This window comes from Gorilla gorilla, chromosome 12 (assembly GCF_029281585.2).
Source record: "Gorilla gorilla gorilla isolate KB3781 chromosome 12, NHGRI_mGorGor1-v2.1_pri, whole genome shotgun sequence".
Taxonomy (NCBI): Eukaryota; Metazoa; Chordata; class Mammalia; order Primates; family Hominidae; genus Gorilla; species Gorilla gorilla.
In genome coordinates this window covers 138,899,419-138,919,150 of record NC_073236.2, presented here as the reverse complement: position 1 = coordinate 138,919,150, position 19,732 = coordinate 138,899,419, and the positions used below count along the sequence as shown (strand labels likewise).

At 41.7% G+C, this 19,732-nt stretch overlaps 1 protein-coding gene across 8 annotated transcripts in view; it reads left to right on the top strand.

The window, feature by feature from the left end:
• SNTG2 (syntrophin gamma 2) overlaps window positions 1-19,732 on the top strand; it is a 388,440-nt gene that overhangs the window by 69,133 nt on the left and 299,575 nt on the right. The gene's annotated exons all lie outside the window — the stretch shown is intronic.

The window sequence follows — 19,732 nt, the reverse complement described above, 5'->3', positions numbered from 1 at the left end:
AAATATAAATCCATAGACCTTGAGAAACAAGGCCTAGGGACTGTCGTCTGGAGAGTTAAGATTTACTTTAAGAAACAAGAGAAGATAAAGGAGATAAATGGCTTCAGCCAGTTGGCCAGGGTAGGAGGATGTGAGACTGGCAGCAAATGAGAGTCTCCCAGGCACACACAAGCCTCTGAGCTGCTACAAGTGGGAGAAACCAGGAAAGAGGATTTTTTAATGTGGTTCAGAAATAAATCCTTTTTGACTTTACATTTAACCCACTATCAGTAGATATTCACATAGGTTTTTTTTTTGTTTTTTTTTTAAATTTTATTTTCTGGCCCGTGTCTTGAGGAGAGAATTAGTCTGGGCCCATGTTATTTATCCTGTTTGAAATGAGGGATTTGAGTAATCACCCCCCAGCCTGGCCTGGACGGTCACTTTACTCTTGGGCCATCTCCTTCTCTTGGCAGCAGTAGAAGGATGTGGCTCCAAGATTGTGTTTTCTCCTGTAGTGTGAGGTGAGTGGCCATGACATTGGGCTGAGTTGGTGCTGTGTTGGAGGCTGGATGGTGGTAAATCTATTTTTATTTAAATTTTCTGCAGTCAGAATGTGCAAATAGTTGATGTTGTCTTTATTTTCCATCACAGAGATAAAAGGCCTGACTTATTTTGTTAACATGGAGGAACATAAGTTTTATACTTAAATGGGTAATAGGTTATTATTATTATTTTTATTTATGGTTTCATCGTCGAACATTTTTATGTTGTGGACAGTGTCAATTCTTGCCTTTGTGGGCCCACTCAGACCTGCCTGGTCAGCCCTTGCAAGGACACTCGCGTTGCCCAGCCCTGGCTCCGTCGCTGTGCCACTGTCAGCACATCTGCACCCCGCGTAGTCTGGGGACATTTAGACAGCCTTAGGCTCAATGTCAAGTGGATCCAGAACCTTGGCAGTCTGCAAGGAGAGTTGTGTGTGTGCCGTTGATGTCTGCTTCCACCAGGTCCGGCTGCAGGCTGCTCTTGGACCTCCTTGTCCTTGACTGGGACTGAAGACAGCACACCTGAAAGCTTTCCACGGATGAGCAACATTACATGGAGTATCCACTGACAATGTGGAAAAACTGGTGTGTGCTTTACACCAGTAATAACTCATCTAGAACAGGGGTTGGCAAACCTTTCTGTGCAGTGTGAGATGGTGATATTTATTTGTGATTCTGTGGCAACAACAGTCCTGCCCTCGTGGAGGGGAAGTGGCTGCGGTAGACATGGGTATGGAATGGATGGTGCCTGCCAGGGAAGCTTCGTGGCACCACAGGGGCCTCCCAGATTCAATCCGTGGGCCACAGATTGAAAATGAAGCAGAAAAATATATTTATTTGAAAAATCGTAATACTAAGAGTGAGGGACCAATATGAAGAAAACAAATATTTAAATAAATATAAAACTTGACTAAGCCATACATGATGTGATGTGATAGAGGTTATTTATTTTTTCTATAAGTGAAATTACACTTTAAATATATTCTAATAAAAACATGAAGACTAAGTTTTTTTAGACAGGGTCTCCATCTGTTGCCCAGGCTGGAGTGCAGTGGCATGATCATGGCTCACTGTAGCCTTGGCCACCTGGGCTCAAGCAGTCCTCCTGCTTCGGCTTCCTGAGTAGCTGGGACCACAGGCTTACGCCACCACACTTGGACAATTATTTTTTAAAATTGTTTGTAGAGGTGTGGTCTCACTATGTTGCTCAGGCTGTTCTTCAACTCCTGGGCTCAAGCGATTCTCCCACCTCACCCTCCAAAATGCTGGGATTACAGGCATGAGCCACCGTGCCCACCCAAGACTATTTTTAATGAAAATATTGATTCTGAAATTTACCTGCAATAATGAAAAGATGAGAATTAATACCCAAGGCTCTTTGAAAAATAAAGTAATAAAGCAGTGACTTACACTAGCAAATGTCAAAACATTGTCAAGCAAGGTGGCACGGAGGTGACATAGGTAATACAGGTCCACATTGTGTACTCTACCAAGAAATAAACAAAAAGCAGAAACTAATACTTACAATATGATTACTTGTTAGTGCAATCTATGGGATAATGAAATAAATGGCAGGATATAAAGTTATTTTGAAATATTGTCAAGATCTGCTACATACACTCTACATGGATTAGATAACTTATCTAAAAGATCAATATATGAAATGCCCCCACTTACACTGCCAAAATCAAACTGTGTTCCCCACCAGAACACTGAAGGGATGTTGTAGAGCTTAACATAAAGAGTAGATCCAAGTTCTTGCCTCAGTGTTTTCCCCTAGGGATGATGAGTAATGCAGGGTCTGAGTAGTGCTTGAGCAGGAAGAAGCATGCCATCCCAGCTGGGAGCAACTTCAAGAGACTCATGGAATAGAACAAGGGCTCGGTTGGTAAACACAGCCCAGGATGGGGTGAGGGTGGCAGGGGATATGGGTGCATGGAATCCAGGCAGGGCAGCCACACAGGGACTTCTGCATGCAGGAGATGGCTGTGGACCTGTGCGGCACTTCTAGAATTCCTATGATGAGAAGAGCATGGGGGATTCGCTTCCCATGGCTGCTGTTTTTTACTGCAGAGCACAAACTTAATATTTTTAGTTCTGAAGGAAGGAAGTCTAAAATGGGTTGCACTAGGCTAAAATCAAGGTATCGGCAGGACTGTGTTCTTCCTGGAAATTCTGGAGGGCAATCTGTTTCCTCTGGATTCTAGAGACTGCCTGTGCGCCTTGGCTCCTGGCTACGTCCTCCATCTTCACATCATCTTCACAGCCAGCGGTGCAGCGTCTCCAAATCTCACAGTGACCCTGGCCCTCCTGTCCCCTCTCTGCCTTATGGAGGCCCCTGTGATGACACTGGGCCCTCTGGGTCATCCGGGATGACCCCCATCTCACAAGCCTGAGTCTCATCTGCAATGTCCCCCTGCTATGTGACATTCACAGGCTCTGCAGATGTGGATATTTTTGTGGGGGGCCTTTGCCTAACATAGACAGCATCATTCATTCATTCATTCAGAGACCCTGAGACTGGTCAACCGCATTTGAGAGATTTGAAAATTTGGGCTCTGCAGGAATAATTGACTTGCTGAACTAGTTGTTAAGCCCAGGAGTTTTAAGTCAGCATTACAATCTAATTTGGCATTTTGTTTTGTTTTGTTACATGTTTATAGAAGTTAAAATGCATTCTTTTAAACCAGTCCAAATGTAATGAGTAATTTTAATATGAATTGTTAGTCAGTTTCTGGAAAAGCAAGCAGCTTTGTTCGTTACTGGATAATTTTGAAAAGTTTGTTGTTGTTGTTTTTCCCAGTGCTCCAACACCAGATGCAGACACGTGTCTTTTAATTGAACCCCACTCTAGCATTGTTTTATGGTAATTCAGGATTATTAATCAGACTCTCAATTGGCGTTCCTCTCCAGCACTTAGTGTGAACACTGAAGAACACGCAGGGGAGAGGACTTGTTCTCCTCCTTCCAAATTTTATGCAGTTTTTGGCATTAATTCAGAATCTGCTATTCAGTGCATAAAGAACTCATTAGAGTTACCAGTACAGGGACTTAGCCCTCTGACAATAGTTTTAGGAAATTATAAGATGTCATTTGCCAACATCCAAAAACACAAATAAATAAAACTGCCAGGAAAAAAAAGTGAGGGAGATATCATTGTATGGGCTAGAGTTTTGAGATTAAATATTCATGGATGGCTCTTCGTGTTTTCCTAGGCATGAAATTGTTGACAACCCTGCACTCACCCAGCATGTCTCATTCTCCCGAGTAGCCTTGTACATGGAACGGAGCTCAGGAAACAACGCTCGGAATAACCCACTTGCTCTGCCTTTTAAAAATACCCCGATTCCACCTCTGTCTCCCATGGCAAATGGTCTGAGTGCCATCCTGTCTCACTGGGTGAATGCAGGAGCCCCCTCCTGCCCTTGGCCTGCCCTTCCTCTTCCTGCTCTTTGCCTCCTCCTTTTGCCTGTGGCCTCCCCCTGCCCTTGGCCTCCTTCTCTCCTGACTTAGTGTCTGCACAGCAGCCTTGCTGATTTACTGTCTACACTCCTTGGCTTAGTATCTGCATAGCAGACAGAGTGGTTCTTCCACAGTAACTTGGCTCAGCCTCCATCGTGCTACCCTTGCTCCCTTGTGTGATGCTGGGAGCCCCTCCATCCTGGCCGCTCTTGCTGCTGCATTTAGTTCTCTGTGTCCCGTGACTCTTTTCCATGTGCTTCTTGCACACGCTAAAAACACCTCTCCCCTACATCTGCTCACTGCCTGCACCCTGGAGAGAACAGGGATCTCGTCTGCTTGTTTCCTGGAGATGCTCCCGGGCCCACAGTGCTTCCTGGTTCCAGCAAGTAACTCATGCATCTCTGTTGAGTAAAGAGATAAGCAGGTGCATCACTGAAGGTGCGTCTGACCCACAGACACTACCCAGCAAGTAACTCATGCATCTCTGTTGAGTAAAGAGATAAGCAGGTGCATCATTGAAGGTGGGTCTGACCCACAGACACTACCCAGCAAGTAACTCGTGTATCTCTGTTGAGTAAAGAGATAAGCAGGTGCATCATTGAAGGTGGGTCTGACCCACAGACACTACCCAGCAAGTAACTCGTGCATTTCTGTTGAGTAAAGAGATAAGCAGGTGCATCACTGAAGGTGCGTCTGACCCACAGACACTACCCAGCAGGTAACTCATGCATCTCTGTTGAGTAAAGAGGTCAGCAGGTGCATCATTGAAGGTGCGTCTGACCCACAGACACTAAGCTCTGGCTGCACATCCTATGCTTACTGAACCTTTAGAAATACCTGGGTATTCACTGACTGCAGATATCATGATAGGGTAGTGCCTGAATGGACATCTGTAGTGTTTAAAATCCCCACAGCTGGTTCTGAATGCTGGTGAGAAGCTTCCTTCCTTGGGTCAGGCTCATTTCCCTCTAGACGGGAGGCCTGGTGTCAGTCACGTAAAACGTCCAAACCTTCTCAGCTTTCTCTTCTTTGAAAGGTCCAGAAACCCTCTGCTGTCCCTTCATGTGGATCTATCTTTCCTTATGCTTTACTCAAAAAGACTCTGGGTCTTACAACACTGAGTAGTTAGAACTCCAACACCTTCCTGGTCCTCTCTGCCTCTGCATCTGTTTTCCAGGCAACCTCCTTTTTTTTTTTTTTTTAAATACTAATCACATTTGCATGAAAGCCAGGGATTCTTCTCACCCTGCGCTTCTAAGCAGGATGGGTACTGTTCCGTTTGTGTGCATTTTTGTGCTATATTACATGCTTTTACAATGAATTTGTATCTACTTTTTAATAGGATCAGGCCAGTTCTAGAGTCTAGAGTTTTTAGTAATGTGCTATCCCATGTTCATCTCCAAGAGCAAAAGCCCTGCCACTGGCTCTTGGGAAATGTGGAGGCATGCACCTTCTGTCCAGGCTGGAGTGTGGCTTCAGGCAGGATCAGGAGGGGCTCCGGTGGCCTGGACAGCAGGTCCCCGCATTTCCGGGCTTTCCAGCCACCCCAGCCTGCTTACCTTTATCTCCCGAAATCATATATCGAAAACCCCAGTTTATTTCTATAAATAATTCATATTTACTTTTGTGTTTCAACTTAGAATTGGTACGTTACCAAAAGTCTCAGCTAACTATAGGAGGCTAGTTTGATTTACAATTTTCAAATGACTAAGAGGAGGTGGTAATTAACACAAAAAAGACTGATTTTCTTTGCAGGTGAGGGAGGCCAGGAAAATATATTGCAGTGGTACAAGAAATATACTTGACACTTGATTAAACAAGCTATAACATGTCTAAATAAATTCACAGTGTCAGGTTTTGGTTTATTGCATTATTGAATAATAGTATCTAAGAATAATAAGACCCCCTTGGTTATGCTCTTGGTTATGCTTGAATAATTCCTTTTTGAAGGAAATTAAGAAATGGAATTTGGTCATTGTAGAAGTTTCCACTAATCAGCAGTGTTGTCCTGATCAGTTGACACATGAATCCTCCATAGTTCTGGTGTTACACCCTGAGACCATGCGTGAGAGCATGACCTTACACGTTCTGGTCCCATCTCATTCCTTCCAGACTTAAGCTGCTGTCGCCGCCAAGGTGCACTCATTGTGGTGCCCCCTCAGTGCTCCTGTGCATCTCATCCTCTGCTAAGTCAGCCCTGACTCTTCTTAGACCTTGATGCATGTCACTGGCAAGAGTCACCTTTCCAGAACCTTCAGTGGTGACCTTTTCTCAGTCATAAACCTACAATGGCAGCCCAAGTAACTCACACCTGACCTCTTTCTAGTCAAGTACTCTGGCTTTTCCCTGTTAGGCATCATCTTACCTTTCACATCTTATGTTCCTGTATCATTTCCAGTGTTTTACACTCTCACTAAATAGAAGCTGTTGATGCAGAGTGACTCAGCAGCCATTCCCTTTCCCTGCATGCTGCCTCCTTCGTCTCTTCTATCTAAACCTTGAGTGGCTGCAGGTTGTCTTAGGGATGCTTCCTTGCCGCTTCGGAAGTGACCTTTCCTTCTTTTGTACATTGATAATAAATAACTTGTAGCTCTCATTGCATGCACTGATTGTTGCTTTAGCTGTTTGCATTTTCCTGTGTCACTGGCTGTATTTGATGCTGAACTTCTTGAGCTGTGCAGTCATGCCGCCTTCCACTGTGCCTGGTGCAGTGCGTGTGTTAGAGACATGCTTCGTGCTTAGAAAGGAGGATTTCAGAGGAAATTGTGGGAGCCACTTGATCCCTGGGCCACATGATCTTAATTTCAGATGTTGCTGTGGTCAGACACAATTCAATTAAAAAAAGGGCAAGGGACACACAGAGACACTTGGCCTATGATGACGCATGGATGGTACAAACACACAACAAGATGTACTTATTGGAGGCCGCTCACATGTGCAGCTGTGATTAAACAACACCGAGCTGTCCACACGTGCACCAGTGAGCATTTGATGGTCAGCATTATACTTTGGCCATGTCAGTCATGGCCTTTTCTCAGTCATAAACCTGCATACAGTAGGTTAGGTGTTCCTGTCAGAGGCCTGGTGAAGGGTACTGAGCACTGCTGTACACTCCTTTTCCAACTTCTCAAAAATCTACAATTATTTCAAAATAAGTAAAAATATGTTGGCAACATGTTATGTGTATTACATTGTATTCACCTTCTGGAACTTTCTCAAGTGTACCATAAAACTATGCACTTACTGATTTCCTTTTTTCCTGTTGACAAAGGAAGAAATCCATGGTTCTGCTGCAGAAGAGCCACGTGCACCGATGACTATTCGTGTGACCCCAGATTCACTGATTTCCACTTTTATGAACTCTTTTAAGCTGCAGTTGTGAAATTCGAAGATACCAACATGTTGTAGAGATTATTCTTTAAGCAAGTGGTAGTTAGCTAGTTAGACAGGTTCTTAAGTAAAAACACCAATAAATACTTCTGTTCCAGTCTTGTATGGCAGAGTCTATGAAAGCAAAGAGGTTCTGAGAGGAATCCCAAATTAGTGAATTTGCAGGCTCCAATATTGCATGAAACAGTGTGAAATTTAACATATTTTGAAATGTGTACTTTAGGCAGCAAATGTAAAAGCAGCCACCTGATTGCTGGAGATCCTTGGTTTTGTTTTTGTTGAGTGGACTTTACATGCAGAGGGTTGAGTTGTTGAGTTACACGGTTGGAGACAGGTCTGTCACTGGTCTGTGCAGGGTTCTTCTCTGGTGTTTTCTGTTCATGCTCCCATTTCCTCCCTTCTCAGGGAACAGTCCTCAGAGTGTCAGATGGGCACATTCTAATTGTAGCTTCCTACGATGTGCTTTATTTTAATTGAAATGAATAGACTTATAGTCTCATATGGTTTCTCATGGTTTTCACTCAGCAGTTTTAAATTTTTATGTGTTTGGCTATTTGTATATATAGGTCATTGTTATATATATATATATATATGTTTTTGTTTTTTTGAGATGAAGTCTCACTCCGTTGCCCAGGCTGGAGTGCAGTGGTGTGATCTTGGCTCACTGCAACCTCCGCTTCCAGGGTTCAAGTAATTCTCCTGCCTCAGCCTCCTGAGTAACTGGGATTACAGGCATGTCCCACCATGCCCAGATAATTTGTTTCACATTTCTATGTAGTATTGAAGTACTGATACATGCTACAACACAGATGAAACTTGAAAATATTCGAAGAGAGAGAAGCCAGATGGAAAAGATTTCATGTTGTGTGATCCCATTCATGTGAAATATCCTGCATAGGTCAATCCACAGAGACTGAAAGTAGATTTGCATTTCCTAGCGATGGGAAATTGGGACTGACTGCTAATGGGCACAGGGTTTGTTTCTGGGGTAATGGAAATGTTCTAAAATTAGCAGTGATGGTTGCACAACTCTGTGAATACAGTAAAAATCTGAATTTTAAATTTAAAAATGGTGGGCTGTATAGTATGTGAATTATATATAATTAAAGTAATTATTAAATAAAAGTAGCTACTGACAGCATTGCTTGTGACAGGTGGAAGGGTGACCTGAAATGAAGCGTCATCAACACCAAAGTGAAACAAGGGCAGGCAGGGTCCTAACAACGGAACAACGCAGCAGCAGGACCACGGGATGGGACACAGGAGCATGGCGTCTCATGATTGATATGACCAAGAACTTCTTAAGCAAAACCGCAATAGCCAAATAAGTAGGCCAGATTACACTGTACAGTGAAACACACAGTGAGTAAATGTAACCGAGAAATGACAGATTACAAAATGTTCCTAAAGTCTAAAAATGATAATGAAATTACACACACACACGCACACACACACACACACATATATCAGGAATCTGTAGCAAATCTACAAGATAAATGAATAAGCCCAAATTTTAGATAGCCCAAAAATATAAACAGGTATAGGCAAGGGAACTCAGGTAACGGGTAATTGGGACGCTTTCAATTGTTCCCTAACTTATTTGATACATTTAAATTCACATAATGATAAGATATCCTTTATGCCCAAGATGTCTGCAAAAGTAAAATAAGAATCATGCCAAGAATTGGCCAGTTTCCTCATGTTTCTGAATTAAGGACAACATGTAGTTTTCACCATTAAGTATATTATCTGTGGGTTGTTTGCAAATGCTCTTAAACAATTTGAGGTAGTTACTTTGTATCTACCTCATTGGTAGATACACCCTTGGTGTATTCAATGTACCTCATTGGTAGATACATCAAGGGTGTATCTACCCTTGGTCACTGTGTTAGATCATTCTTGTGTCACTATAAAGAAATAGCTGAGAAAAGAGGTTTATTTGGCTCACAGTTCTATAGTTGTGTGAGCATGGCACTGACATCTGCCTAGATTCTGGGGAAGGCTCAGGAATCTTCCAATCGCGGCAGAATGCAAAGCTGGGGCAGTCATGTCACATGGTGGGAATGGAAGTGAGAGAGGGGAGAGATGTCACACACTTTTAAACAGTCAGATCTTGAGAGGACTCACTCACTATTGCAAGAACAGCACCAAGAGGATGGCACTGAACCACTTATGAGAAATATGCACCCATGATCCAGTTGCCTCCGCCAGGTTCCATCTCCAACGTTGGAGATGACACCTCAACATGAGATTTAGAGCAAACAGCATCCCAGTTGGTACTGTAGCCTCAGGCAATTGTGATGCTAAACAGTGGCCACTGACTGCTTTTGACAGATGCCCTGGGAGGGTGTTGTCCTGCAGAGGAAGCTCTGAGTCAGATCAACAAAGACAAGTCCAGAGAGTAGAGCCTTCCAGGGGGCTGCTGGTCAGATCCAATTCTGACAGTTTTTTGGAGATGGGACTTTTGGAGAAACTCCACAAATGCCTGTCCCTTCTTCCCTTCTTCAAGGGCTGCTACATTGCCTGTGGCACAGTTACTACAGCTGTGAGGCTGCTGGTGTTGAAGGCTGCTGCAGAGCTGTGGAGACGGGGATGGAAACAGGGTATGTTAAAATATCATGAAGCTTACTCTTCCCAGCGTTCAGATACTTTGCTTAGTAAAATCTCCTCTGATCACTGCTAGCCTTTGATCAACTTTTGGAGTCCTGAAAAAGTTGCGGCCAACAATTTTTGCCAGTCTGCTGTCTTGCTCTTGTGGAGGTCTGGATTGACCTTGGAGTAGAAGTTCCCTGTGGACCTGTGGACAGGCTTCTCATACCCAAGATTGAGATTACTGTGTTGTAGGATACACTCACAGGCATTTTCACAAAGTAACTCAAGATTGTTTGGCTTAGTTACTGGTCCAGCCTGTGCTCCCTGCAATAACACATGAGTGTTTCCAGTTTCTTCCTAACCCCACCAGAAATTGATTTTTTTAAATGAATGTGTTAAATATAGTGATTTCATAAAACTTGAAATATTATTTTCTTCTTTCTTGTTTTTTATTTCTCTTTCTTTTTAAAAATATATTTTTAACTTTTATGTTTAGAGGTACACGTGCAGGTTTGTAGATGGGTAAATTCATGTCACAGGGGTTTGTTGTACAGATTTTTTGTCACCCAGGTATTAAACCAGTATCCAGTAGCTTTTTTTTTTTCTGATCTTCTCCCTCCTCTTACCCTCCACCTTCAAGTGGGCCCAGTGTCTTTGTGTTCATGTGTTCTCATCATTTAGCTCCCACTTATAAGTGGCCTTCTGTTCTTGGGTTAGTTTGCTTGGAATAATGGCCTCCAGCTCCATCCATATTCCTACAAAAAAACTTGATCTCATTCTTTTTTATGGCTGCATAGTATTCCGTAGTGTATATGTGCAACATTTTCTTTATCCGGTCTACCACTGATGAGTATTTGGTTGATTCCATGTCTTTGTTATTGTGAATAGTGCTGCATTGAACATATGCATGCATGTGTCTTTATAATAGAATGATTTATATTTCTTTGGGTATATACCCAGTAATGCAATGGCTGGGTCAAATGGTAGTTCTGTTTTTCGATCTTTGAGGAATCACCACACTGCCTTCCACAATGGTTGAACTAATTTACACTTCCACCAACAGGGTATAAGTGTTCTCTTTTCTCTGCAACCTCACCAGCATCTGTTATTTTGTGAGTTTTTAATAGTAGCCATTCTGACTGGTGTGAGATGGTATCTCATTGTGATTTTTTTTTGCATTTCTCTAATGATCAGCAATCGAGCATTTTTTTCATTAGATACCTACAAAGAGAGTTAGATTCCCACACAATAATAATGGAAGACTTCAACACTCCACTGATAGTATTAGATCATTGAGGCAGAAAATTAACAAAGACATTGAGGACCTGAATTTAGTACTGGACAAAATGGATCTGATGGACCTCTAAACAACTTTCCACCCAACCACAATAGAATATTCTTCTCATCACCACGTGGTACATGCTCTAAAATAGACCACACAATAGGACATAAAACAATCCTCAGCAAATGCTAAGCAACTGAAATCACACCAATCACTCTCTCAACCACAGTGCAATAAAAATGGAAGCCAAGACTTAAACATCACTCAAAGCCATGCAATTACATGGAAATTAAACAAACTACTCCTGAATGACTTTTGGGTAAATAATGAAATTAAGGCATAAAACAAGAAGTTCTTTGAAATTAATGAGAACAAAGATACAACAATCCTTTATTTTATTCAGTGCATTGCTTCCTTCGTTATTGTTCCTCCAAGTCAAGGAGCATTCAATATTGTATTTGCTGAGTGTCTGAGGCTATTCTCTCATCAAGGAGTGGAATTCTGTTGCCCTGTGACAGGCAGGCGGAGTCTGACTGGCAATGATTGTCTGTAACTGATCCTGGCAGTGCTCTATGGTGCTGTAGAATGAGTATCATAAAACGTATTGAGGGTTACTTTCAAGATTCTTAATCTTGTTATCTGAATCTTTTGTACCTCTACTTATTTCTCTCCATTTGTTCCATCAAGAGATGGACCGAAAAGGACTGGAACCAACTCTCCAGCTGCAATTCTAAAGATGCTCATTGTGTACTTCAGCAGCCGGCATTTTATTTGGAATGCTTGCTGGGTTTGCATATGGTGTTGATTGCTATATCATCTTGATTTATTGTTCATTTCACCAGTGTTTAGTTGTTCTCATGGGTTTTGTTTTTGTTGCTGGAAAATCTATTTAAACAGTTTTAAATGGGCACGATCCTCCTTTTGGGGTTCATATTTGCCCACTTTATATATCTAAAGTCTTTTATTTTCAACTCTTGTATATTTGCATTTATCTTTAGTGTGTTTTTGTTTTTATTTTGTCTGCACATCTTATCTGAAGGGGATGGAGATGGAACATGAGTATTTGTCTACATGGGAAATCTATTTTTTTCCAAAATAAACAATTACACTGTCTGCCAATAATGATAATTATTTTCCCTTCTTTACAAATCATTAAACATCATAATTCTATTTCCTACCTTATTAATTTGACTGGGATTTTTCTGTAACCATGTTAAATGGTAGTGATGATAGTAGAAATATGTTTAAACTTTTTGCCATCTGTTAATAGGCTCATAAGATTTTTGTCTCTTGATTTTCCTAGGTGATTTTTAACTTACGGTTTATTAGCATCAGCTTCTGCTGACAGAACTCCTCATATATTCGGTGTTATTCTTTCATTGTACTTGTAAATTATATTTTCTTGGAAAGAAAGAGATATTCTGCTTATATTAAAAGGGGAGATTTGTTCTTTATTTCTTTCTTTTCTATATTTGTCACATTTTTCTTTATTTTTTTTCAAACATAGCAGGAATCACTTCCTCTTATCTATACTCTGATATTCTTTACAAGGCATAGTATTTTTTTCTCAAACGTTTTGAAGAATTCATCTATAATCAGTCTTTGCCTTGAGTCTAAAAGTGACTGATAAATTTCTAAGATCTCATATTGTTTCAAAACCTACTTAAGTTTTGATAATTTAATTTTTCAAAGAAAACTGACACTTTAATTAAAATTGTACATAGCTAGTCACACTCCCCACTGTGGTTTTTAATTTGATTCTATGTTTCTATGGCAGGTTATTTTACCCATATTCCTTTCTGCCTGGGTTTATAGAAGTGACATTTTCTTAAGTGGTATCACAACATTAAATTAGAAATGGAATAAAGTATCTTTAATAATGGTTTTGTTTGTTATAATTGTTCTGTGATTTTTTCCAGCTGATCCCCCAATTGTGCTAATTATGTTGTTAAAATATGAACTGATTTAAATCTCACTGTCTGCAATATTCCCCTTAGCAAAGGTAAACAAGACCTTGCCCAGCGTTTGTCTTGAGCTTGGTTCTTTCAGAATACCATGTTTCTCTCTCTGTGTCTTATTAGCCTGGTGAGAACGGCACTCATCCTATAGTGTCTCACCATGTGAGAGACTCAGGAGCCTGGGTTGTGCCCACATCATGTGCTGCCAGACCTGGAGGTGAGGGCAGTATGGGTGGACTCAGCTCGCAGGGGCACCCGTGCCTTGCAGGTGGCTGCCTGAAGTTCACTGGTCCATGGAGCACAAGCAAAGTAGAAACCCGCCAAGTCTGAGCGGCTCGCAGCTGCACGCTGCCATTTCTGTGGCCAAGTGGGGACATTCCATCAGCACTCAGGGCTCTCCATCTGCATTCTGCTTCTCTCTGTGGTGCGGAGCCCACAACAGGTCAAAACCTGACCCAGAGCCAACTGGACCATGTCTGGGTCCTTTGGGACACCAAGGCAGTGGGGGCTAACACCCGAGGCTATTCCTCGCCCCATGCCTCCCTGCCTGTCCTCTGAAGGAGGAATCCACATCCCCAGGCTATGCTGCCATAGCCCTGGCCCACAGATCTGAGCCAGACATGGATTTAAAGGGTGTGATTCAGTGTTTTTATTATATTCACAGAGTTGTGCAGCCTTTGGCACAATAGGTTTTAGACCATTTCCATCACCCCAGAAAGAAGCCATTTACAGCCATTTTGCATGCTCCCTGCCCCAGTCCCTGGCCACCAGGGACCTGCTTTTTGCCTCTCTGGATTTGCGACTTCTGAGGCTTTATATACACAGAATCATAGGACGACTGGTGCTTTATATACACAGAACATAGGACGTCTGGTCTTTTGTGTTTGGGTTCTTCTACTTTGCATCATGTTTTGGGGGTTCATTTTTGTTGTTTGCATGAATCAGTTCTTCATTTTCACTGATTGCTGAATAATATTCCATTTTATGGCTACAACATGTTATTTATCCACTCATGAGGGATGGACTTTCTGGTTGTCTTTAAGCTTGGCTCTTATGAATCCTGAGGCTGTGGACGGTGGTGTTCAAGCTTTGGTGTGGACCTGAGTTTCTGCTTCTCTTGGGTATGTACTCAGGTGGGCTTGCTATGTCACATGGTCACTCTGCTTCTCATCTGTGGAAGAGTTTTCAGACAGTTTTCCAAAACAACTGTGGCATTTTGTATTCCTCCCAGTGGTATATGAAGGTTCCCTCACGTCTGAGCAATTATGTATCAGTTGTCAAAACCTGGCCCTACTTTTGGTCAGAGGTGTTTGCTTAACTTTGGTTCCACTTGATCATCTTTACAAATAAAATTCATGGCCTCATGACCAATTTCATACTTGGTTTTCTTTTAAAGCTGAACTGCTGTCAGTATTCAATAAGGAAGATATCTGTGTATTATTTCCATAATATATTTTGGGCAAGATTCATTTTCTGTAACCACATTCTCATAGAATGAACCTAGGAGTTTATACTTTCAGACTGGCAAAAATAAAGCCCACAGCTAATTGTAGGGGAAAATGTAATCCTGGGATATCTAAACTTGTATGTGAAATGAACAGTGACTTCTCAAAGTATTGTGTCATGGACCCGAGGAAGCTCCGCCTTCCTTGAAGTCATAGCCCCTCCCACAGTTCTGTCTTCCTTTTGTTCATGTTTGGCAGCATCCAAATTAACCTTTTCTGCCATTTTCCTTTTAAATAAGTTAAAATTCAAAGAAATTCAACATGGATAAGATCAATCTTAGCTATTATTCGAGAGGATTTATCTTCTAAAGAACTTGCTTATAAAATAGTAACTGTGTAATTGTTTTGACACGTGGAACTCAAGTTCAAGCTCACCTTTGTAACAGTTTTGCAGATGGTTCAAGTGAGCATGAAAAGCCTGGTAAATCAAGTAACTAAAGTTTTTATTATTTAAAGGAAAGCTGGAAGCCTAGTCTTAATTTAATTTCACAGTCAAATGTGGCATCTAATGAAATATGTGGCACATTGGGAAGATTTAGATACACTGCCTGTTTTTCATCCTTTTCCACCTGCAGTTTATTCTTTCCAAATGAGCTCATATTGTTATGCTTCCACCTTTTTTTATAAGAACAACATCTTTATTGAAAAACATGCATCTTGGCCACATCTTCCACTTTGCAAATCTGTAAGTTTATATGGAGTGTGCATAAAGCTCCCACAGACTCATTTCTGAAGGTGATAGTATCTTTTATATAGTAATTAGGGTTTGTCTTTAATTCTGCATTTTGAAATCAATGATAAAAATTCCCAGTTAAGGTATATAAAGAAATGTTTTGACAACTTCAACAGTAGTTGTCTGAGTGACTGACTGTTGATTTTTAGTAATGATAAATAACAATTCCTTTATTTTCTTGTGATAGTTTTAATGCATTCTCTGACTCTGAAATATGTGTACAAGCCTTTCCTTCCATTTTTTCTCACAATTAGATTGCATTTTAAATACAGTTTAAGCAGGTAGACGTCTATTTTAAATAACATTGAAATGCTTTCTGTGTGTCAAATTCAGATTATTCAAATGTTATGCCATTTTGTTAAAAAGTCTTTTGATCTTTGTGACTTATTTCAGCATTCCATTTTTACAAAAATAGGAGTCATTCAACAGCATGAAGTTCTACCATTATTTTTCTTTGAAAATGCCCCCTAAGTAGGTCATTATTGACTGGTCTTCCTTGTTTTCTTTGAGGGCCATCAATCTTGGGGGGATGGCAGAATCAATCTCTTTTTATCAGACACTGGTACTGCATGATCGTGACTGGCATTTGGCTCTCTACAAATTTTAAAGCCAAGTCATAAAAGACCTATTTATTGACATTTTTTCTGGATTATGGAAAAATATAAGCACTGCTCCTAATAACACCACTGGGAAGCTGTGCGTGCAGCCTCACTTCAGGGCTGTCAGCCCTGCTCTGGAAGGGTTGCGGGGGACCTGTTTAACCTTCTCCATCTTTCTGCAGACAGGAGGCTGGCAGCTGTCCTGGGCACACACTGTGAATCTCTGGGCTCCTTTTGGCTCTGAGCAGATGGGACACTCTGGGATTGAGCTGGCTGTCAGAGGGCTTCAGTTGAAAGAGAAGGTCTGTGGGGTCAGGCATTCCTTATTCTTATCCCAGATCTGCTTTGCAGGATTGGCCTGTGCAGGTCACATGAACACTGGGGCCTCTGTCCTCACCTGCAGCTCCTTTCCAGGCACGCTTGTGGTGACTGCCACTTACGCCTGCATCATTCTCTTCCAGTCAATTGTTGTCAACTTGCCTGTCCCCTAGAATCACCTGCAGGCAGGATAAATTCCTGCACCCCACCCCAATGACACCAGAGTCCCTGTGGGCGGAACCCAGGCATGGGGAGTTGTGAAGCTTCCCAGGCCATTCCACTGGGGACCCCAGTTTGAGAACCCCTTCTCTGGCCCTCACCTGCTCGCCTCCCTATGGCCTAAACCTCTCCTCGGATTCCGGCTCCCATGGCCCTCTCGCCTCCTGTCTTTCCCCAGCTTTCCCCTTCCCGCCACCTCTGCTTTCAGTACCTTGCCCTGCCCAGCCCCACCTTTGCACTGACTGGCTCCAAGACTCTGAGTTCCTCTGGCCTCCAGGGAAAGTCAGTAAAGTTCAGGGGTCTTTCTGGGTGGAGTTTCTGCCAGCCATTGCCGAAATCCACATTGATCTACCAAACACATTAACCTGTTGAGAATAGGAAAACTTTGCTTCCTGAAACATGAATTTCCCGTTTTCATGCTTCAAACAGAAACCAATTTAGATATTTTTCCTTAACATCATACCTGATGGTATGAAGCATTTCAAAAGACGTGATGAAGAAACCTCATTTCTGAAGAGGCTAAAACGCATAATGACAGTGTAGGTAGCAGAATAACTAAATCCTCCCTGTCCTGCCACCCTTGATGTTTGATATTAATTATGCTTCAAAAATATGCCTGTGTGATGGAGCCCGGTTGTGCCGTCAGAGCAGCCGTTTGATTTCTGAGTTTGCTTCGTGTTCAGTTTGCTTTTTCTGTCCAGTGGAAGCAGTGAAGCCCTCAGTCAGGTGAATCAGATGGCTTTTTGGTGGAGGCTAATGTTAAATTCCGGGACTGGCAGAGAAAAGGGAATACCTTTTGTCAGGCACATGCTAAGGTGTGTGATTCCTCTTCAGAGGGAAAGCGGCCTCTCTGCATCTGTCCCGCAGCATGTTACATATCCTGTACTTTCTAGGGCGAATTCTCACTGTATGTGCTGCAGACACCTTCACCTGCAGTTTTGTTTGTGTTGCTCTCAGTGCGGTGCTTAGTGTAAAGAACAGTTAACCATAGTTGGATTTGTCAGCCTTTACCACGTGGTGTTTGCTTTTTCTGCCTGCAAGGAAACTTTGATAAGCCCCAACAGTCAGGAAGATCTTTATTTTAAAAGCTTTCAACTTAAAGTCTTTAACATGTCTAGACTTAAGTAAGGATCCAATTTACTGTTTTTGTTGTTGTTGTTGTTTTTTCATGTGTATAATCAATTGCCTCAGTACAGTTTATTTTTATTCCTAGCCGATATAGTTTGGATATTTGTCCCTGCTAAATCTCAAGTTGAATTGTGATCTGCAGTGTTGGAGGTGGAGCCTGGTGGGAGGTGTTTGGGTCATGGGCACCGATTCTTCGTGGCTTGGTGCTGTCCTCCTGGTAGTGAGTGAGTTCTCACGAGATCTGGTTGAGTAAACATGAGCAGCACCTCCCCTCCCACTGCCTCTCTCTTGCTCCTGCTTTGCCTTCACCTTCTGCTGTGAGTCAAAGCTCCTTGAGGCCTCCCCAGCTGAGCAATGCTGGTGCTGTGCGTCCTGCACAGCCTGCAGATCTGTGGGCTGGTTAACTTCTTTTCCTCATAAACTACCCAGTCTCAGGTATTTCCTTATAGCAAGGCAGGAACAGCCTAACACACTAGCCATCAGCAATACCTGTCAAAATCAAGTCTCCTTGAAATTATGGGGCTGATTCGGGGTCCTCTGTTCTGTTCTTTTGGTTGATTTTCTAAGCCTGCACCATCTTTTTCCCGGAGTTCCAATTATTATGACTTAATAATACCATATTTCTTCAGTTCTAAGATGCCATTAACATTTACGTACACCATTATTTTATGTAACACTACAAAGAACTAAGGCTACAAATGAAATTTGAAACATCTGTTGTATGATAGAACTTGATTTCACAGATGCTGAATTATGAATGCATATTAGAACTAACGACAGATACCAAATTTTCTTTTTTAAAATGGTGGATTAGCTCCTCTTGGGACTTTACATTTCCTTAAATTTTAGGGCCTTTTTTGTCAAGTTTCAAACTAATTCATGCTTTGATTGGAATTACATTGACTATCGATCAATTTTGGGACATTTGCCATCATTTTATTGCATCTTCTTATTCACAAAGATTTCTCAATTTAACTAGTATTTCTTTAATGATTTTCTTTCTTTTCTTTCCAACTTTTGTTTTAGGTTCAGGGGTACACGTGCAGGTATGTTAGAGGGGTAAGTTTTGTGTCATGGGGGTTTGGTGTACAGCTTATTTTGTCACCCAGGTAATAATAGTACTCAATAGGTAGTTTTTGATTCTTGCCTTTCTCATACTCTCCACCCTCAAGTAAGACCCATGTCTGTTGTTCCCTTATTTGTGTCCATATGTACTCAGTATTTAGCTCCCACTTACAAATGAGAATATCCAGTGTTTGGATTTCTGTTCCTGTATTAATTCACTTAGGATAATGGCCTCCAGCTCCATCCATGTTGCTGTAAAGCACAGAATTTCATCATTTTTATGACTGCATAGTATTCCATGGTGTATATGGACCACATTTTCTTTATCTGCTCCACCGTTGATGGGCATCTAGGTTAATTTCATGTCTTTGCCATCATGAATAGTGCTGGGATGAGGATAGACATGCATGTGTCTTTATGGTGGAATGATTTGCATTCCCTTGTGTATATACCTGGTAATAGGATTGCTGGGTTGAATGGTAATGTGATTTTAAGTAACTTAAGAAATCTACAGACTACTTTCCACAGTTGTTGAACTAATTTGGATTCCCACCAGCAGTGTGTACCTGTACCCTTTCCTCTACAACTTTGCTAGCATCTGTTGTTTTGTAACTTTTTAATAATAGCCATTCTGACAGCTGTGAGATGATATCTTGCTGTGGTTTTGATTTGCGTTTCTCTAATGATTAGTGATGTTGCCCATTGTTTCATATGCTTGTTGGCCACATATACATCTTTTTTTGAGAAGTGCCTGTTCATGTCCTTTGCCCATTTTTTAATGGGGTTGTTTGTTTCTTTTGTTAGATTTGTTGAAGTTTCCTATGGATTCTGGATATTATACCCTTATCGGATGCATAGTTTGCAAATATTTTATCCCATCCTGTAGGTTGTCTGTTTACTCTGTTGATAGTTTCTTTTGCCCTGAAGACACTCTTTAGCTTAATTAGGTACCATTTG